The 22,745-nt window shown below is 41.0% G+C and overlaps 1 long non-coding RNA gene across 4 annotated transcripts in view; it reads left to right on the top strand.

Annotated features, from left to right (window-relative positions):
* The window catches only part of LOC118877714 (uncharacterized), a 119,679-nt gene that overhangs the window by 75,957 nt on the left and 20,977 nt on the right, over positions 1 to 22,745 (top strand). For all 4 annotated transcript variants that reach the window (XR_010654410.2, XR_011604117.1, XR_010654412.2 and 1 more), the window contains exon 2: positions 4,388 to 4,520. This is a non-coding gene — a long non-coding RNA (uncharacterized lncRNA). The remainder of the gene's footprint in view (positions 1 to 4,387; positions 4,521 to 22,745) is intronic.

The following is a 22,745-nucleotide window of genomic DNA, read 5'->3' as shown; positions in this document are numbered from 1 at the left end:
ATTGATTAGTAGTTCTCATCGAATTTGGCAAGTTATCGGTTAGAAAAATATCGAGACAGATATCGATAAATTATTTTAATGCAACTAAGCTAACATCACTCATTGAAGAACGTAACATTCGATTTATATGAAAATTGAATTTTAAGTTATTAACATACTTGTTTTTATCAGTTTACAATCTGTTAGATAATGATTTGCAAAACAATGTCCCTGATTATGCCGCGTATCTATAAAATGCCATTTGTAGTTTCTAAATTATCCAGACAAATCGTGTGTAAAAATTTTAATTTAACGAGCTTGTTGGAATCAACAGTGACTTGGTTATATGGATATGGGTATGTCATAAACATCCCGCCGATGATGATGACGATCTGGAGTGTGTGTTGTTGATGCTTGGGCTCAGGGCGATGTTTGTCTTATCTGTTTGCCGGGGACTGTGCAAATGAAGTGGCAGTTATTTCTCACGCAACTCGTCCGCAGCGTGTAAATAAAAATGGCCTATAAATGCCTATAGTTTGGCATACGGCACGCGGCAGTTTTTATATCCCGTCATTCGCTCCAGGACGATCCCCCCCCCCACCATTTTCCCCCCATATATCCTTTGCTTTCCATTCCCATTTTATTCGATGCGAATGTGGATGACTGTGTCAGGAGCAGGACCGCCGTTGTTAATCCCGCATTGTTTGCTTTATAAATGCGTTAATTTTATGACAAGTTCATTTTATTGGTTTTCGCTGTTTGCTATCGTCGTGTTTTCGCATTGGTTTTCCACATAAAACCGAAAGACAAGTGACAAACAACAAGGCAACTCACTCAATTTGATCGTCTGTTAATTGCTTGTTTAATTGTCCTCTTTTGGTTCCGTTTTGCGAGTGCGGGAGTTCAAGTCCGATGATTGAGGAGCATCCATTCCATCGCACAGGATGTTCAGCTGGATGCTGCGGAGACAAAGGAAACGCCCTTTAATCCAATTTTATTTAGCTCGCCGGTCCTTCAGCTCTCCAGCTCCTCGGTACTTATCCTTTATTCTCTGCTGCCATGGTAGTCAATTTTAATTGATAAGTAGAACTAGCATTTAATTAATAATAGTTTAATAAAGTGCTGTTTTGTTCAGTTCACTGTGCTTTTTAATAAGCGGCTGCAGCATCCTTGAGTTCCAGGGATACGTGAATTCTTTTAGAGGTTTTAGAAGTTACTTTTACTTATATGTTGTTTGAAGAGAGGGATTGTTTCTTACTTATCTTTATTCAAATTTGCAGTACTTATCAATTTTTATTTATTTAGGTGATAAACTTTTGCTGCATCCCTGGCGCCGGAAATAAACTTTTAATTAACTGCCAACCGAAGCCGGTGAGCTGAAGGTTTTTTTCTCCTGACAGAGTTTTCTTTACCTTTTAATGCACTTTTTATTACCTCTTCCCTTTTTTGTAAATTACGTATACGCCCCGTTCTTCACTCATTGCGTATCCGCCCCGGCTGCCATTATTTAGTGAGCGTCTCTTAATTGGTTTAAACTCAATCAACTGCTGAGCTATATGCATCCGCAGAACCTCGAACTTGAATTGTTATAATCCGCTGGCGAACCAAATCGAAGTCAACTCATCAAACTTACAAATGAAGTGGCGGGAAACTCGGGACATGTGGCCGGAGTTTATGGCGACCACCTGTTTTCCCCGCCTCCTCGATATCTCCTCCTCCAGGATGTCCTGTCGCGTTGTTTCTATATGGACTATCAGTCGTTTCGCTGCACAACTGCGCAGTCAATCATGCATGTGATGTAGCCGCCAGGCAGCAGTTCCCATCTCAGTTCTCCATTTCTCCAGAACTCCTGCTGTTGCGACTTTGACTGAGAGCTGGTGTCTGGAAATAAGCTCGTTAGTTCCTTGTATTGGCTTTGTTGCTGTCGTAGAAACCGGAGCTTCGAGGATTCGCAGCCGCAGCTGAAACAGCAAAATATGTGCACTCCACTGCGAGATGTGTGCTATGCTTTCGCCTGCTTTTGCTATGCTTTCGCCGTGCTCTGCTTGAACGGTTGCCGCCTGCAGGCTGGCTGGGCAAACTGCATAAATGTCAGCTTGTTTCCACTTATCGCACACTTCGTTCTTGGTTTTTTTTCTTTTTTAAAGCCACTGCGGCGCGCACTCAAGCGTATTGTCATAAAGGGCGGAGATGACAACTTTAAAAGCGCCATAGAATCGGGCGGCGGCGGACCGCCTCAGTGTCAACCTAATAAGGTTGAAAATGCCCGGCAGTAAGTCAATATTGCTTCGGTTCCGTCGCGCTTGGACGGCTCCCCTGTTAGCGCTTTAAGAGCGACTGCCATGACTGACCCAGCTTGAATTATTTTCCATTTGACAGCGTTTATTTGACATGCGAGACTGCGGTGTACAATAAAAAAGAGAAGATATAGCTCATGTCAGATGCGGAATAGACTTGGAGATACCCGTTAAGGACAATTACCATATTAGATAGATAATGTTTCACATATTCTTATGACTGAATAAACTAGAAAAAAAAGGTCTACACCTTACCAACAATTTTTGAATTTATATGTCAAATCATATTTAGGTTGCCATAACTTTTTAAATTAATTAAAAAATTAAACAGGTGTCATAAAGCCTTTAATACCAGTTCTTTCATTTTCTTTGAATGTTATTGACTGGATGGAGTAAAAACCCATAATTAAGAGATCACAAATGTCTAAATAATTAAAAAAAAAAATTTTAATTAAAGATTACCTAATCTAAAATGGTTAGTGAAAACATAAGATAGATTGATTTTTGAAATGACACACTCTGTATAGGATCTAAAAAATACTATATACCCGGATTCCCCATATATACCGGGTATTAAAAACAGAACGAGTGTGGAACCCGAGCTGACTCACACACCTTGGCAACGTGTGACGTCGTCCGAAGGAAGCGTTGAGTTGCTGCCCGTATGATAGATGCTCCTCCATCGTCCTTTCCCTCCCCTCCCCTTCCCTGCATCGCTTGTACTCACATCTCTTATTTATTTATTTATCCTGTGTATGAGTGAAACCCCGAGTTTGTGTGCCTGTTGTGCTCATCTGCTTTTTTCCGGCGACGCACTGACACTGACTTAACCGTCCGGTCAGCCAGGATCGTCCTGCAGGACATGCAGCCAGGATTCGGGACGGATGGCTGCTCTCATTCCCCGGCGCTTGTCATCAATCTTCCTTAATAGATGTTCACACAATTGAATTATTACATGTGTCCAAGTGCCAGGCAATCGACGATGCTCTGCTCCTCCGTCTACACATATATATCTGCCGGATGCTTTCAGACGTCCTTTTTTTATACTCTGATGATGTTTTGCATACGTGCACGATTAATGCAGTTAAAATGGCATAGATTATAAGGCATTTTTAAGAGCGACGTAGAGCAGACACCTTAAAGAATTTATAACCAACATTCTGTATGGAAATTTTTCGCCCTGACATTGCATCAAGATTTCGCCGTCTTGCTTTTAATAAAGTAAACGCAAGGCTGCCGCTCCAGTCGAGAGTAAGAACTTTTAAGTGAGCTGCATTAAAAGTTAGCCAACTTGTCAACGGCTTGGCTAGCCCCCCTCATCCCCTTAACCATCCCCTCGTCACTTTCCGCTGAAGTGCAAGCTGATTACTTGGCTCAAAGTTCGCGGACTTGGCCCAAAAGCCAAAAAATAAAAAAAATACAATATACAATATGCAAAATGAAAAGAGGACAGCACCGCAAATTTAATAAGCCAAGCCGAAGCCTTGTGTGGCATTTAAAAGATAAACAAATTGTTATTCCCCCCCAGGAATTTTCTTTTTGTTTGTCAATGTTTTTCGCGGTTGTTATTGTTGCAGTACGCGCTGAGCCTTCGTTATCTTATTTATTGTTAAAAGATGGTGCGTTATCGCAATTAAGCTGGGAAAAACATTTAAAATGCGTGAAAAATAAATTTGAATGCAACACCAACGAGAACAGAGAACTGAAACGAACAACAGACAACAATATAATGCCATTTCGGTTTCTGTATTTAATTTTAAATTAAAGCACTCGCTCGGCGATTTAATATCAATAATGCAATAAATTCCAGCGAGCCTTGACGTCAGTTTAAGCACACAGGAAAAAAGTCCTTAAATGATGATGGACTCTTAATTACTGTGAAAGAGAAACTTGTAATTGTGCTTTTTTAATAAATATGAGTTAATACATTATGATAATTAGGGTTTTTACCAAAGAACTTTTGATTGATTGGGTTGGTTAAATCTAATGAAGATGAACTTTGTTAATATGCTCGTCAAAAATCAAAATAAAATATATGTCAACAATGCTATCATATAATAAAATACTTCATAAGTTTCTGATATATTTTAGTTATAATATATTTTTTTCAGGTGCAACATTTGCAGCTAGCGAAATCCTCAGCAATGCCATACATCAATTCATGGCATATTTGAAATGCAAATGCCTTGGCAGTAAACTCCGCTCAATACCCGCGTGGATATGCGTGTGAACCAATAAATCAAGGTATGAAAATTCTTAAAAGCATTTTCAGGTATTAACTTGAAACCATGGGCAAAAGCGTGAAACTCTGGATCCAGCAACCTTTTGAACTGCGGCGCCCCGCATTTTTTTAAAGTCAAAACCTTGCGACAAATGCGCTTAGTGCTTAGCAGAGCAAAAGAAAATGCCTCTGGCGGGAAATGGATAGAGTTGGTAGAGGTTGAAGGTGGCTGGGTGGGTGGAGCTGCGATGGGTTGGGTTGGGAAAACAAGGAAAGGAAACGAAAGGAAAGGAAAAGTGGGTGGCAGTTGCAGAAGCGAACGGACGCAGCGCGCCTGAACCCGCGGCTCATTATAAATTTGCCAGTTTTGCACGTTTCCGTTGTGCGCGCCAAAAAATGTCACAAAGTTTTCGCCTGCCCTTCCATCTCTTTCTAACTCTCTAGCCCTCTCTCTGTCTCATTCCTGCGTTTTGTATCACTTTTTATGCTCCTTGGGCTAAATGTCAGCTTTTGTCTTGGCGCACACGCCAAAAAGTATGCTGAAACAATGTCAAGCATAATTTGCATACAATTTTTGCCTCGCCTTTCTCTTTTTTTTTCTCCTTTCTCCATTTTTTTTTTGTATCTTATTTTTAGCCGTTCCTCATGTTCTGTTGGTGTTGGTGGTCATTATGTTTGTCGGTCGTGTCAGGCACGCACAGACACTCACTCACGCTCACCCACACTCACTCACAGTGCTCTTTTGACACTAATTTAATTTACGTCACTCTGCGGACGGCGACGGACCGCCACTGCCGCCACTCACAATCTGCTCTAAATGCCATGAAATTGAGTTCGGGACGAAATAAAAGTGTGATTCAATTCTCGGCGCTGACTGGCCTAACCAAATAAGAAAATTATGGCCTCACTTGCGCAGCTAGGAACAAAGTACAATAAAGTGCTTGACAGAATCATTTTCCTAACTTAAATTTTACCCCACAAGGACAGATTCCTCATCCGCATGTTAAACTAAACGTAGGTTTTAAACTCAAAGTTTTCATAGGCTTTCCATGTTCATATAATATTTGTAGGTCCGTTTCCTCATGTGTATGTTAAACTAAAAGTTAGTTTCAAACCTAGACAACGTAAGAATATTTTGAGCTTATAACCTACCTTTAATTTAACATACGGATGAGAAATTGGACCTTACATTGTTAAATTTAAGTTATGGATATGAATCTGTCATCTGCGGACGAGATACATACGAGATATATACATTCCCCCAATTAGAGAAAAAAGGCCCTTACAAATCTAATCATTTAGAAATTGCACTTTTTTGTTTCTAAGAAAACATTTTAATTACCCTCATAAAGTTAGAAAATGTTTCACTTCACAGAAACGTGTTTTTATCGGTTCGTCAACACTTTTGCGACGCTCAACATTTCAATTACTTTCGTCAAAAAATTCACAAAAATCATTTAGTTCACGCAATTGAATTCAGGTAAAACAAATACTAGATTCTATTGATGGCCTAGAAAAATATGAATTTTTGGCAAATTTTCAATTTGTAAATTCGTTGGTGGATCGTTGATGGCAAATTTTAATTTGGCTATTCAAGAATTCATAAAAGACCTATCAAAACATTGAAACTTTTAATTCCCCACACTCACAGTCATAAAAATGTATAATGCATTTCGGCGACACTGGCAACTTTAATTACCCTTTTGCCTTTGCCCGAAAAATCTCAAATTGCATATGCATACATACATACATATGCAACTTTGCAGGCTATTTGTCACACAAAGTGCAACATTTAACAGCTGGACCATAAATTAAATGCTTCAGCGTATTTCAGCACGGGCAACACTTTTGCAAATTAACAGGAACCTCCTGCCTGCAATCAAACCCCGGATCGCCTAATTGTAATTAATTATGCAGTGCATGCGGAACACCTGACGAGGCCACGCCCTTCCGTTGGCCGCCCACCGATACCTATACCTATACCCGTTCCCATTCCCCAAGGACCAATCTCCCCCCCTCCACCGCGTACATATAATACCATGCGGTATTCATTTTAAGCGACATGTACAACTTGAAACATATAACGATGATGGCCACTTCCGCTCATTAAGCAATTGCAAAAATTTACACGCGCCCATAATTTATATTCGTGTTATGTAATTGCTGCCAACAAAACCACCGGGCCCGCATCAAGGTTGTGGCTTTGTAAAATTTGTGGGCGTGGTCGCGTTGCAAAATATGGGTGGGAAAAACCAAAGCTATAATATTGTTTGCGGCAACACCCCCACAGAAAACTTTGATTGATAGCCCGAGAGACAATCGCCTAACCTTTCCATTGTTTCTGAGGTGGTCGAATTTTCGGGGCATTCTTCTGATTGCATTTGCATAAGCGATGACCCCCCGTCACACATACATACATACACAGATAGAACTCCGAGTATTCGGCAAAATATTTCATTTAATTTTCAAGTTTAACCCAAACTCAACTCAACTTGAGAAATCTTTGGCCAAATTGTTGGGCAACGGCCGCCAGCCAAAGAACCTGGTGGATGGAACCAGATGGGGGAAAAAACAAAAGCAAAACTATTCCAAGCCGAAGCAAAAGCAAAAGCACAAAAGAACTGCAGGCGACGCAGGGAAAAGCAAACAAGGCTACAGCTCCTTCAAACTGAAGGCGATGTAGTGGCTGCCCCAGTGGGTGGATGGGGATGAGGAAGTCCTATGCCATACTATATAGAATAGAAGGTGCGGGAGCAGGAAGAACTGTTTGCATTATTGATGGCCTGGATTATCTCTGAGCAGAGTGGTCCTACGGACGAGTATTGACGAGAGTACGTTGACAACTATATGGGATGTGCAGGGAACACTCTGAAAAAATATAAATCTTTTTTTGATTTAGATTTTTTTATACTATTAAATTTGGTCCCTTTGAAATTACTAAGGTCGGAAAATTACCTTTGAAGGTGTCTAAAAGTATGCTGAAATATTTTTTAAATAAGGTGTGCCATGCATTCACTTTGAGGATAGGCAGCTTCTTTTCATTGCATAATTCTAGGCGCATTTTAAAGTGGTTTTTGTAGGACCTCGTAAAAAATCCTTAAAAGCCCTTATAAACATGTTTCATAAAACAGAATCATTTCAATGTCCAACTTCTAGGCGTCTTTATAAGTGGTTTCTTTAGAACCTCCAAAGCTTGTGCGAAAATAAAATGAAAAGAAGGTCCTTATATGTATGTTTAATAAAATAGAATTTAATGTGGATTTAATGGTAATGTTATAATTGCTTAACTTAGATTTTTAAATGTTAATCAGGATATTATTTTTCTAACTATAAAATTAGATTTTTTTCCCCAGTGCACAGACTTTTGTGTGCGGCCAACTGACCGTGTGTGAGTGAACAGTGCAGCTGCTTCAAGGATATTTGCAATTTAATTAATTTAGAAGTGTTTGTTCTATCAAGTGTTGATTGTGTCACTTGTTTGTGGCAGTTACGAGCGTGCCATTTGAAAAGGGATTGGTCGGATAGCAAGACAATGCACCAAATCCAGATCGATAAGCCGCACGAATGCCCAGAGTCCATCCAAGTTCCTGTTCCCAGTGGCAGTAGTAGTCTGTTTTCCCGGATGACATTGCCATTGCCATTGCCAGGGAATGCTTTTTATCTTAATCTCCGGCAAATAGACATTAAATGCTATTTCTTTAGATTTATTCAAGGACCAACAACAGCAGCAGGAGCAGGAGCAGGACCACCAGGACACCAATAACGACAATAAGAAGAGGCATTGCAGCAGATTGGCACGAGCGGGCAGCCAAGTGGCAATTTGTGGCTTTGCACGGCAAACCGACATCATCAGCGATGGATATAGAACAAAAGCCAGACACACAGACAGTATCCTGCGGAATCCTTCGCACTTGTTCCCCGGGGGCAGCAGGAGCAGCAGCAGCATTGCATGTTCCAAGCAAATTTATTACAAGCAACAGCCCAAGTCGAAGTCGAAGCAAAAGCTTCTGGGATCTGGAATCGCTGGCTAGGAGTCCCCCAGTCCTTCTCCGGTTCAGTGGCAGTAGTTGTCTGGGCCATCAGCACTTGGCCAAGCTACGTGTCGCCCTCTATTGAGTGTGAATCCTCGGGGGGAGGTCACCAAAGACCCCACTGTGGTTGTGTCCCCTGGCCTTCGTCCTTCGTCCTTCCGTCCTGTCGCATGTGGGTGTCTGATGACCCTAGGCCAACTACTATCGACAAACGTCTTGGACTCTGTGTTGACTGTGTCTTTTCTCCGACTCTGACTCCGATTCTGACTCTTTTGCCACTTATAAATTCTGGCAGATACATGGCCCAAACACTTGTTACATCAATTAGAAGGCCACAGAGTGGCAAAATGTGTGGGCCATGGCCGGAATGTGAAAAGAGATTGTCACGGCTGTTGGCCATTAAGGTGTCCGACGAACTTGCAATGCCAACAGCGCGCTCGACTGTGTCCCGGGGTTTAATGATTGCTTGTGGGTTCAAAGGGCAAAGGTTAAATTCCAAATCGGGGTGGAGAATCCCCATAAGTAAGCCACAGCAATTCCCCAATTTGTGTACTAGTTCCCCACTTTTATTTATTTAAAAGTAATGCTCAAAAGTTTAGTTTGGTTTTAAAGTTTTTAAATATGCATTACAGATTAGCAGGCTTAAAGTTTATTAGTTCTGGAGCAATTTACAGACTTAAAAGTATTATGACCTTAAAAGCATGTAAAATACACTCTGTTAATCTGCATTTAAAATGTTTATTGTTGGGTAAATTATTTTAAACTTGTTTTCTTGCTTGTGGATTAAAGTGGAGGTTTTTAAAAATTTTACTGAACTGAGCTTAGAAGATAATCTCCCATTACTGAACAATAGAAGTAATTGAGTTAATTAACTTGAAAGTTCTGGGCCAAATTCGCTTTTCCCTTTCCCTCAACAGTGAGATGCGCTTTAAACTGTGCATTTAAGTGCGCTAAAATAATACCGCCGCTCACACAGACTCCCTCGTAACCAAATGCATGTGCTGGCCCACTCACACACTCACCCAGAGCCTCGGTTTTGGCCAAGGCTTAATTGAATCATACTCGAGTTCAAGCACAAAACCAAAATGCCATTTGTGTCTGCATTTAGAGACCGGCGGAAGGGAAAATCTGTTCATAATTGAAATTATTTTGGGAAATTATTCGGCATTTCAAGTGTGTGTAATCAAGGGCTTTTTCGGCTGCCCAATTTAAATTAGGCTGCAGTTTAGCATTCATAAATAATGCGGAAGCGCGCACAGAAATTACCAAAAAATATTCATTTAATATACATAAGTAGCTAAGCAAATTGCTTGTGAATGTCGGAGGTGAACGCTTTTATGCATTTAAATTATAATAATAATATTTTATTTGGTCTGACAAATTGGTAAATTAACATGAAAAACATAATTGCATGGAAGTGTGTGGGCGTAAAAAACGGCGAGTTTAAACATCGAAATCAATTAAAAGGCTGGCGAATAAATAATGTGAATTAAGCTGAGCGCATGGGTATTATTTAAGTAAGAGACAAAATAGAAGGCAGAAAAAATGCTCAGCTAATATGCTTAAATTATGAAATTAGCAAACGTTTTTAATTAAAATATTGCCGCCATTGCTGGCATGTCAATAAATATATTTATGCACTCGGTGCGCTGTGTGCATATTGATTTGTGGCATGCCTCGGCCAGTGGCCAAAATCACAGCGATGCAACTGCAAATTAACTAATTTCCAATTTATATGTACCCAACATTTTACGGCAATTGCCGTAATTATGCCGAGAAATTAGCAAACGACAAAAACAACAAATTCGGGCAAACACCACAGAGCTGCAGGCGCTGATTTCAAACCGGTTGGAAAACAATTTGGGCCTAGCGCTTTAAGCCAACCGGCCCTCTTGGCAAAGCCATTAAAATTTCGACTAATTAAATAAGCAGCAAACTTTAAGCCCTCTCCGGCAATCAATCAAGGCTTTTGTCTTTCGAGTAGCTCATTTGCCGCTTTGATCGGCATCAGCAACTCGCTTTTCCATGGAAAGGATTTGCTTTTCTTGAAGTTTCCACGCCAGCAGCGCCAAGGATAAATATTTATGTGCTCATTAAGCTTTAAGGTACTTTAATATTATTTTATCGTTCAGGCAAAAGCATTTCAATTAGTGCAGCATTTCGACTAATTTGTTTATTGTTTCACGCAAGTAAGCCCCATTTCGCTGGTAGCATCTTGGCCCCCTTGGTTTTCATTCTGTTGGCCGAGTTCACAGGTCAGCACCGCTAATCCCTTCAATTAGCGATCGAACGTCACTCGGATCAACGCGACATGCTACAAATTCAATTTGGCCGTCATTGCGTCTCGTTTGAAGTTAAACCAAACTGAAAATTGAGTGGCCTGACCCGCAATGAACCATCCGGTTCTCCACGCTCTTTGTTTGCCCTCCTGTCCAATTCGATGGGTGATGGGATGAAGGCTCGGGGGCGGGTTTATTGTCCTGGCTGATTGTGCGGTCCTGCAACTTGCTGCAAATGAATATTTAACCCCAATGTATGCAAATGTGATTCCCTGCTTTCCCGGCTTTAAACAAAAGCAAAATATCTGAAGCCCGCAAAACTGACGGTGCAGACGAAAAAAAGATTTATCCAATCCATTTTTATATTTAATAAAAAAGGGGACTGCCGATGTTAATTTTCTTTTGGGGCAGTCAATGTGTATAAAGTTCATTAGTTGCAAAAACGACATGGATATCCAAGTATTTTACTGTTGTACCATTTTTCAATATCAATCTAACATTTTTAAATGGTACAAATAAAATACGTAATAAATATTAAATTGATATTTTTTTGGGGTTAGGATGGTACAAATATTTATTATTTTTACTTATAGCAATATTAGAGCAATATTCATAAATGTAAGGTAAGGTATTTACACTATATTAAAGGGTATTACTTTATATTCATTTTAAAAATCCTAGATAAATTTGGCCTGTGTTAATAGCAGCCATTCTCAATCCATCATCATTTAGAACCATTGTTTTTTTTTTACCTTGAACAGTGTACAGTGTACACTGCACACATATACAAAAAAAAATGGCTCGCATGTCGCGTGGCAAAAGTTTTTAAGGCAACAAATAAACAAATTACGAGGAGCAACACAAGTGTAATAAATAAGCGCAACTGACAAAAACTGCACAAATGGCTGTCATTAGAGGTAAGATGGCGGGCGGAAGTGAAGGTGGATAGGCGGAAGTGGAAAGGAGTGTGCGGGGGCGTGGCGAACGCCCTAATAGCAACCAGGTGCGCCATAATTGCCCAACGTTTTGCCAGAATGTGCTCGCAACGAAAAACTCACATATACATATATAAACGGCCGCGTCAAGGCGAAATATCAGTGAAAGCAAGCTTAGCAGCTTAAAATAATTTATGATCCTTAAAGTAAGTAAACGGCTAAATGCCGGCATATGGCAGGTCAGCAATCGAAGGATGGATGTATGTATCCTGTATGCGCCTGGCACGCACGGAAGTCAAGTATGTAATGTTAATGTCTGGTCAGCTGGAAAAACAAAGTAAATTAATTGTAGGTTCAGGGAACAGAGGCCAAACAGGAGCTAAGCCCACTGTCCGCAGGTCCTGCCCGATGTCCTGATGGCCGGCCAGCCGTCATTGCTGATTATCGAGTGCGGCGCGGTCACTGAAGACTTCCTGCTCCACTTTCTCTTTCTCCCCCTTGGCGGTATTGGTTTTTCAGCAGAGTGCAGCCAAGCGAAACCAATTTCCTACACTCACACACACGCACACATTCTAGCCAGGACTTCGACATGTATGTGAGTTTGTTTATGGGTGTGCGTCTGAGCGGCCTTCCTGTTGCAGGAGACGGAGGTGGAGCCAGGACCAAGGACGAAGGACGAAGTGGTTGACAAAGCGCGTGTTGATGCGCGTGTCAAACTTGCACTGCCTGACGGAAGTGTTGCCAACTAACGGCTGGCTAACGAGGATGGAGGATGCCAGAGGCGGGCCCACAGTTGGCCATACTTCTACTGCCGGCCATAACAAGCTGGAACTATATGCTCCACCATCACGACTTTAAGTCACCCATTATTCGAGAGACCCAAACCTGTTGCCTACTTAAAGGGGTTTCCTGTTGCAGTTAAGCTAAATAATAACATTTTACATTGGGGTCCCATAGATATGTCTTTTAACCAAAAACGATAGGAACTTGTGTTAATATACGTAAAAAAAAATAATTAAAAGAGTTTTCTTAGGGGGCCCCCTAAAGATGAAGTACCTGAAATGCCTTGCCACAGAACTTTACCCGAAAAAAATCTTCGTTGAAGTAAAACTTAAACAAGGAAGAACGCTATAGTCGAGTACCTCGACTATCAGATACCCGTTACTCAGCTATATGGAGATATGCAAGCAGCAAAGAGAGATTAAAATGCGCCACCTACCGGCGGTATACAGATTTAAGAGTTATGGGCGTTAGAGTGGGCGTGGCAAATTTTTTTTTGGATCAATCGATAGGTATCGACGAGACCAATACATTTCAGTTAAAATTTTTTATCTAGCATGAAAATTGTGGGCGTCACAGGTTTTCGCGGTTTGTGGGCGTTAAAGTGGGCGTGGCAAACTTTTTTTTGGGTCAATCGATAGGTATTGATGAGAACAATACATTTCAGTTAAAATTTTTATTCTAGCATCAAAACTGTAGGAGCCACAGTTTTGGGCGGTTTGTGGGCGTTAGAGTGGGCGTGGCACTGTGCTGAAACAAACTTGCGCTGCGTAAGAAGCTCAGGAATCTGCACGCCAAATCTCAATAGCCTAGCTCCCATAGTTTCCGAGATCTCAGCGTTCATCCGGACAGACGGACAGACGGACAGACGGACAGACGGACATGGCTAGATCGACTCGGCTAGTGATTCTGATCAAGAATATATATACTTTGTGGGGTCGGAAACGCTTCCTTCTGCCTGTTACATACTTTCCGACGAATCTAGTATACCCTTTTACTCTACGAGTAACGGGTATAAAAATATAAGAAAAAGAATAAGAGTTGATAAATTAAAAAGTATAAAAACGCCTTTATTATCTTTATCTTTACAAAATGGCAGATATTTCGAGTTATAATGCTAAAAGCATTTTGGAACCCCCAAAATTGATTTACGTTTATTGAAAATGGAGCATAATCAATGATAAGTGAAAGGTTCCTTTAATATGTATTATAAAAATAAGAGAAAATATACTTGCACGAATAGGGGTACGTTAGACATCTTATTAACCTTTCGAACTTCCGAGAACAGGGTATTGTAAGCACTTGGTTGACTGACACGTAATATATCAATGCACCTCGCCGGGCTGCCTGTGACCGCTTGAAATATGGCTCGGTCCCAGGATCGTTTGTTGTTTACTTATGCAAAGTACAAACAGCAGAAAACTTTGCGAAAACTTAGGCACACATTAGGCAGAAACGCTTATTTGCTTAGGCAGCTCCGTATACTTATATATACTTGTACTACTTCTACTGTAGGGAAGGCAGTTGAATATGAGCTTTCTCCACCCAATTTACCTACGATAATACCACATTCTTGCAGAACATTTAAGTTCTCGTTTGAACCTTTTTTCCAATTCCAATCGGACTTAAAGTTCGATTCAATTTTTTACCGTTTGCCAATGCCCTGTGGCCAGGTCAGGCTCCACCGTATGTGGCTTTCCCGATGGAGACCCTAAAAAAAGGAGAAAAAAACGATAGGAAAATAAAATCATTTGTTGACAATTTGTTTAGCTGCTGTTGCCACTACAAATTCTCCGTTTTTTTCTCCCCCAGCTGCCTTGCAAGTTGTTTGGCCAAATTATTTGGTATGCAAAACACTTTCGGCAAATATTGATTTTGGAAATTTGTTTTAAAAACAAAACGACAAGGAAAAGGAGCAGGAATAGGAATAGGAATTCTAGGGAGAAAGGGCGGCGAACGCGACATTGTAGCAGCTTCGTTGTCGTCGTCGTCGCATTAGACGACACTAAAAGTCGTGGCATAGTTTCTGGGTTTTTCCGAGGGCGTGGTGAGAGGGCGAAAGCGTACCAAAAGTCGCACACTGACGTCATAAAAAGGCTTCCACGGCCACGGAAAACTCCTGCCGCTCGCTTTCCAGCTGCATTTGTATGCATGAACATTGACTGCAATGTCTTCGGCGGCACGTGATGTGTGGCACATGCCATTGCCATCGTAGAATACTCCTCTAGGTCCTTCCACCTCCTTTTGTAACCAAAAAACCGGGAGCCGTAGCCCCTTTAAATTAGCTTTAAAAATGCCCATGCAGCCGCCTCGTATTTTGTGCGGGCTCTCTGGCTCGCTTTTCAATGGCTGCATCCCTCGCTTTTGGGCCACATTTAATTAGCTCCCGGCTAGCTGCATAGCTATGGTTATGGTAGTGTGGCTGTGTGCCGGAGAGTCGCCGCAAGTGCAACAACCCGAAAATTTGCATAAATAAAAGCGGAGGACCCGCACACTGAAAAAAAATTATATTTCTACGCCTTTTCATTAAAGCGGAGGTCAGGGAAAGTGATTCAATTGGGATAGATAGCCTAAAAGTTCACATTATTTTATATAACATAACATCTAATTAGTTTTCCAAAGCCACAATTATAAAAAATAAAATCTAAAAAAAAATGTAATACATGTTATTATTATATTATAAACCTTTAGTTCTTTTAATACAAATGTAGGTACAAGTCGAAATTGATATTATTGTTTTCTGCAAAATAAGTTTTTTGAAAGGCTGATTGCCACCCCTTTAAATTACCATTTTATTTCGGGGTTCCCAATTTTTTCCATCTTGTTTACTTTTACGAATGTTTTTCTAAGAGCAACGTTCAGTATTTTTAAGTTCACCTATAGACAAATGGTTTTCGCTAAAAAAAACCCTATATATGAATAATATATATGCAAATAATGTGTTGCTAAAAAATGGCTTCAAAAAATATAAACGCCATTTGCGTTACAAGGAAAATGAATTTTAAAGAAAGCCAGAATACCGTACAGCATTGCCTATTAGTTTTTCCTATCATTATTATTTATGGCGTATCCTTCTGTAAACCCTTTAAAACCTTTGAATTTTGAAGAATTTCTTTCGTAATTTTTTTGAGTGCATCACGGTGCACCAGCCAGTGACTGTATGAATGTCCTGAATGCCGCGAATGTCTGTTTGAATGGATCCTGGCAGTCAAAGCAGTCGGCAGTCTGCGTCCGGAAAGAAGAATTTCGTCCGCTGGCAGGTTCACCCACAGACAGAAGGACCTCGTGTAAATGCAAAGTTTTTCGATTTAAGTTCATAATTAAAATTGAATTCTGTGTGGCTCTCTAGCAGCAATGCGTTTTCCAGGCACACACACGCAATCCGCGAAAGTTTAATTATGTTTAAATTTTGCATGCCTTGCGAAGGTCACAAGAATTCGCGGTGAATTTCGCTTTCAACCGAAAATGGTAAAAGCCAGAGAACGAAACACATGTGGCCAAGAATCGTGAGTGTTGCAGTCGAAACACAATGGTATGTAGCTAAAGTAGAATCTAGAAGATTGGTGCGTGCCAACTGCCATAATTTGGGCAATCCCTGGAAAACACTAAACCCACCTGACAAGTTGCAGACTTGGCCTCCCAAAAACCCCCGCCTGACATTTATTGAATAACTTGGGGTGCGCCTGCGAGCGCTTTCAATATTTAACTGCCGGCGTTAACGACCTCGAACTGTCAACAATTTTGCAGGCGCATTTCAAAAATTCCTGTAGAGCACTCGGCAGCCAAAAACTTTGCCGGAGTTGCGACTTGTCGAGTGGGGTTTCAACTTCTACTTCTACTTCTTGTAGCCAAGAAATGTAGCCGAGCCAACTTGACGACAGCACCGCTGACATTGTGCAGGAGTTAAACATGTTGGCGGCTTGCAGATTATGGAAACTGAAGGCAGCGGCTGCCCAGGGTTTTTCATCTTGGCCCTTTGGCCCACCCACCCACTGCCAATTAGGCAAAGTTTTTGGTCGACTCCGCAGTCCACACAAAAAATTCAGACGAAACGAGCGAGCCTGAAATTTGCATTAGTCGTAGGCCCCACAAAGTTGTCAGTAGGCGGACAAAAAGTTTGCATTCAACTAATTATGTAGTTCATTATGCGACGAGTAGAAAGACAATTCTGCCGGGGCAAATAAACCTTTCCCAAATCGGAAAATAGTTGTTAAGTCCCTGCTCTTAGGATTTGAGTTGATTTAAATCAAAAAATATAAAAAAGAATTTCAGGGAAGCCGAAAGAAATTCCTTGATATCTTTTTTGTGGTGTATTTTGCAGAATATTTGGCTGATTTACATTTAAGGAATATCATTGGTTATAAATAAAACAATTCCAACTTTATTAAATAACTTCATTAAAACAAAGTCATAAAATTCTTTATGTTTTATATTACTTTGTGTTCATTAATTGTCTATATCGAATTTAAAGTTATCCCTGGCCATAGGAAAATCTTTTTCAATTCCAGAAATATTTGTTTATCTCTCCCTCCATTTAATAGCCCCCAAAGGTTTAATTTGCATTGATTTAAAGTGCATATTTGGGTAACCAAAATATGTACAAACGAATTGTGCGCATAAGTTTACCTTTGCAATTCGGAAATTTAATAGCATTGTTGCGGCTGCTGATATCTCAAAGGCGAAAACCACAAAGCTGTGCAATTTTCTTCTAATTGGCTTTTAAATGCGTATCCTTTTCGCCTATAAGTGTATGTGCCGGGATTTGAATAATAATGATTAATGGCAGAGGCAGCCGCAGGGCGTTTTTCAGTGGGGGTTTTGTGGAGATGAACATGAGAACAAAAGTCATATATGGTGCTTCACCGTGTGTGGAACTGGAGAACTGCATTCCGGCATTCCATCATCAATTTGCCCGGCTTTTGTGCATTTTTCAGCAGACAAACAGACAACAGCCAAAGGCAGCGCAGTATAAAATGTTATTGTGCATTAAAGTCAAATCAAAGTGTGTCACATTGGCAGTGAGGAGCTGGAAACTCGGATCTGGGATGGTGTTTTGGGGGGCGTTCTCGGGGTTCTCGGGAGTTCTCGGGGCTCTTTGTTTGTTTAGGCTAAGAGGCAGTCGACAAAACAAAGTGAAATGTTTTATTTATGGGCTCTGTGTGTGTGTGTGTGTTTGTGTCGGTGGGCGTGGCAAGTGTCATATGCGTTGTAGCAACAAGACAAACAGTGAGGAGGATTCAGGCAGATGGCAGGATTGTGAATCCAGGATCCTGGATCCTCCTTAGTTGCCGTCTCCGTTTCTGGCTGTCAGCTGCCTTGCAAATGAACAACTTTAACAAATGCAGGGCGCCTTCACCGCTGCCTTTTCCTTTTCTTTTGCCCGAGATTGTCACAACTTGAAAGATTTTCGCACAAGTCAAACAGACTGACAAAGTCGACAATGATGGGGAGGGACATGAAAGTCTCCTCCCCAGACGACAAGCTCTACAAAGCCCAGACGGGGTATCAAAAACATACCCCCCGAAACACTCATACATACATTCAGAGGGAAATGGAGAGTGGGACCAAGGCGAGTCAACTTTCTAATGTTATTTAAAGCACTTTAAGTGCCATATTTCCTGCTGCTTCTACTACCAAACACAACCGCCCCCTGCAGTCCGCTTTATTTATTATGTGGCGCTGCTGTGCTTACTTTTGGCACTCCGGCAGGAAGAATCAAGTAGTTTTTTATGTTTTCCGGCTGAACTGCAGTGCCAACAGCCAGCGGCCCAAGTCTGCACTGAGATGAAAATTAAATTAAATTGGGGTCACTCGGTGGTTATTTGTGCAGAGAAAAGCCATGATATTTTATGGCTTCTTCTTATAAATATTTAAAGGAAAAATCAGTCATAGTCAAAGGATATTTTAGTATACTATTCTACATTTGTGGTTTTCGAGAATACGTTCTATTAAATAATCCAATTTTTAAAAACATACAGATAAATAAATTGGTTATAATATGGGAAAGTAGAAATAATAATTTATAACATTAAATATTTTTGTTGTTGATTTTAAAATATAAAGTATACTCTGTATCTAGACCTTGAGCTAGATTTAAACACTGTAACTTGATATTATAATTTAATATATTTCCAAACCAATCCTGTCAACAAAAACTTTGTTTCTTAGTAACATCCCAAAAAAAAAACTCCAAAGTTTATAGAAATCTTCAAAAACTTGCTGAGAAGGATGGGATTTCAGCTAGTCTTTAAGATTTTCTGCAGATTTCTGTGTGCTACTCCTTGACCATCTCCATTTGACCCTGTACATATTAGTTTGATCGTTATATTTTTTTTTCGGTGTGAGCCAATGCAGCGGCAACTGGAAACTCCCAGCTGGCAGTCCCGGAGTCCGAGGCTGCTGCCTTTATTCAAAAGTTTAGTCAGCCATTGAGAGCGTCGAGTGCGACGTCGTCAGTCAGGACTCGCGTGGCTCTACTCCGGCGGATATCTCGCCAATGTTTGTTTTATGTTGCAAACTTTGCCAGCAGAAGACGAGGACCAGCTGCAGCAACTCCAGTTTGGAGATGCTCCTCCTTTGGGCCTTTGCCGGCACCGCAATTTAATAGATTTTCTATGTAAGCCTCTGCGGTCCTCAGATTTGACACCGGCGACCACACAGATACATACAGAGATACAAAATGGGGAAAGGGTGTTTTTGGGGAGTGAGTCCTTTGTGTAGCGCGTCGTCCTACCTGCCTACAGATATTTTGCACATCACAAGGACACAACACAACTTGACGTCGTGTGAACCTCAACAACTTAAAATGTAAATAACTTTTCAAGTGGTTTCACAAAGTTTTTGGCCTGAACCGAGCCACGCCCCCTGCCTCCTGTGTGTGTGTGTGTTGGTATCTGTGTGAAGTGCCCTGGCACTCAAGTGTTTCGTTTCAATTTTCGCACGAGTTTCGCAATCCTCTCTGTACCCCGCTCCCCATTTTTGCGCTAACCACCCCCACAATTCTAGCCCGAAAAACAAATACCGGCCAATGCCTGCAAATTAATTTTGTTTTGATAGACTTTCAAGCATCCGGCCGAAAACAAAGGCAAAAGTGGAAAAGAAGCGGCCGGCAAACACTGCGTATGCGTAATGTGGGTAGCAGCATTTCGCCATTTAGACCAAAAACTGCAGCAAATCAATTAAAATCCACGCGGCACACACTCGCATTCTAAAATGCTAAAACACAGAAAAAAATGGGGGGGGGGGAAGGAGGAAAAAAGAAAGCATTGAAAAATGCCAAAGCAAAACCAACAGCAAAAATTTTTGTTTGTTAAAAATGCAATTTATATGCGCAATGCAACGCATCGCGGCAAAAGCAACAAACAACATACAACAAAACGGTAGCAATAGCAATAGCAAACATCCACAATGGGCGGGCAAAAACGAAGTTTGATGCTTTTTCACGCACAGCTTCACGGCAATCAACGCTTCATTTTAACTAAATGATTTTCAGTCGAAAGGGTGGGTCTTCTGCATATTCGGCGGCACATTTAAATGGGTTCTGATAACGATATATATGAAGTATGTGCCATGCGTCTGCCAGAGCGAAAGCAATATCGTTCAGAAATACGGAATCCCTAGAAAACGTATTTCAGCAAGTGGAAAATACAGCTGGGACTGCTGCCCAATTGCTTAATAATGTTCAAAAGCCTTTAAATCACCACAAAATGGGTGAGGAAGGTCACAATTAGGAAGTATGAATTTAAAATGCCTATAATTCATTCACAACTAATAAAAAGAAAGCTCCTTCTAGTGAATATAACCATAATAAAACATTAAGAGTAAACAGAACATTATCTAAGTGCATTTCTTTTAAGCCAATACCAATATGTATACATATGTATAACCTTTCAGAGGTTAAGGTCGAAGCAATGAATTACTATTTCAAATTTCAATCAAATTAATAATTTCTAGAAGCAGTATTTCTCCATTTTCGTAGGTAAAATAAACCCAACTCTATTGCACCATGGCCAAATCTCTTTGATGATAATTCATGTGAAGCCAAAGAAAGCTATGGAGAAATTTGCCAAAACGAAATATAAGCATGGCTGGAATCCACTTAAATAAATTGATGCTTTACTACTCAAGGCAAGTTTTGTGGCCTCCATTTCGCCCCCCATTCATTACACTTACTATACACCACAGCCAGACGCGTCGCAACTTGGAGAAACCCCCTAGTCGTCCCCCTTCAGTTACGCCCCTGGCAAGTTGCAGAGTTGCAGAGGCGCCACTTGCGTAAATTGGCAGCATTGTAGTTGAGGGATTAGTGAGGCATTAAACGCCGTTTTTGCACATTACACGCGTGTAAAGCGCAAAGTCCATGCCGCCCACTTCTCAGGGACCCCCCAGTAAGATCCACTCCACCTCCATATGCTGTGTGTTTTTCGCTTTAAAGAAATACAAGACGTCGAGGCGAGTCGTTCGTCGTCCCTTCGGCGAAAGTTGGTTGTCTTGCCGGTTGGCAGTTGCCACTTTGCTACTTTCCACTTGCCAGCTTCCACTTTCCAGTTGCCGCTTGCCGCTTGCCACTTGGCCCGCGTTTAACACTAAAAGGATTAAGCGGCTTAAGTCTGATGCGAGAATTTGCTGCGTGCCACTTGGGCCTGGCAGAAGCAGAAGCAGAAGACACTGCCACTGCCACTCGTAAATTGCCAAATGTAGCGCGCTGGGCGTTGCACGTAAAGCAAATTTACCCGCGGCTCTGGAAATCGTCATCTGCTCCCAGTATAAGAATGCCTTAAAAAAGGGCTCAAACTGGTTTTAATCATTTTAATGGCCAGTCAAGCAGCAGACGAACGTGCTGACCTTGCAAACTGGCACTTAAGAACCATTCCAACGCCACAAAATATGCGAACACAATAGATAAATAGTGCGAATTTCTCAAGGTGAAGATCAAATACTCTTAAACACAATCCAAAATAACTAAGAGACTTAAAGAAATTAGTTAATGATAATTAGTTAAGTCGTAGGAAATAAAAGTTTATAAATAGATAGTGATATATCACATATGTGTCTATATATTTACATATAAATATCAAAGAAATCATTATATTTTTTAATTTTTAGTACAGATTTAATAAATCGTTTATTAAATATGGTACCGTACTAAAGTTTTACAACTTTCCCCTGGCTAAAAACCTTGAGCTTGCATTTCCTGCAGCTGTTTTCCACACTTCGCAGAGCTTTTGCTTCAAGGCAATGCAAATGCATTAACAAAATCATAATATCCTTTCATTTAATTTTTGCAGCAAAAAAAAACCGCGCGGTCACAAAGTGAACGCCATGACAATGAGCAAACAATTCGACTTGGGTCGAATAATGAAAGAAATAACCAGAAAAAAGTGAATGGAAAATGGGGTGTGTTGAAAAAGAGGGGGGTAGAAATAAAAAAAAAACCCTCTGGCGGTTTAAGAGCGACCCCAGCTAACTGGCGCCCCTCGAAACATTGAGTATATGTAGTATGAAAACGCGGGTTCCCCATGCCTGGCCACAACCTTTTGTCAAGTGGAAAGTGGTTTGTAGCTGCAAATGAAAATAAATCTTAAAGTGCGCTGGCAACGCGAAAGCCATCATGTGCACCATTTAGCGGCTTAGCCGCAAATCAACAAACATATTCGCGAGCTCAGAGCCGCGGGCCAAGCTAAAGCTAAACAATATTTTAGTGAAATTACGGGGATTTAAGGTACGTGTGCCGGATGGGCTGGTGACAAATATAATGCGACCAGAAAATTTATAACGCTTTATCATCACAAATGCGACTCCCATGTATCGTCAGCAAATTTTCCTGGTGGGTTGATTTAGACGGGGTTTTTGGTTGCGGAGGGGGTTACTACACATTCGCGAGTGCGCCCCGGTCATGTAAACATGTGTAAATTCACAAAATGAACAATCATATGCCAGTGTAATACATCACGCAGCCCCACAAAATGATTACAGCGCCATGCGGCTCATTTTTCCCGGCTTTTGCCCAGGTGCTTATGCATGGCCACCCCTTAAGACCACCCATTTTCATACCCATTTCACCTGAAATCCACCCACCTGACTGACATACTGGCTGTCCGACTGTCTGACTGAGTGGCAGGCTGGCTGATTGCCTGTTGTTTTTGTGTGTACGCTTGCAGCCGCTAGACATTGAGTATTTTGCAACATTTTAAACATGTCATTAATATGAAATACATCACAGA

This window comes from Drosophila suzukii, chromosome 3 (genome assembly GCF_043229965.1).
Source record: "Drosophila suzukii chromosome 3, CBGP_Dsuzu_IsoJpt1.0, whole genome shotgun sequence".
In the NCBI taxonomy this organism is placed as follows: domain Eukaryota; kingdom Metazoa; phylum Arthropoda; class Insecta; order Diptera; family Drosophilidae; genus Drosophila; species Drosophila suzukii.
The sequence above is the reverse complement of the archived record's forward strand: the minus strand, read 5'-3'. Positions and strand labels throughout refer to the sequence as shown.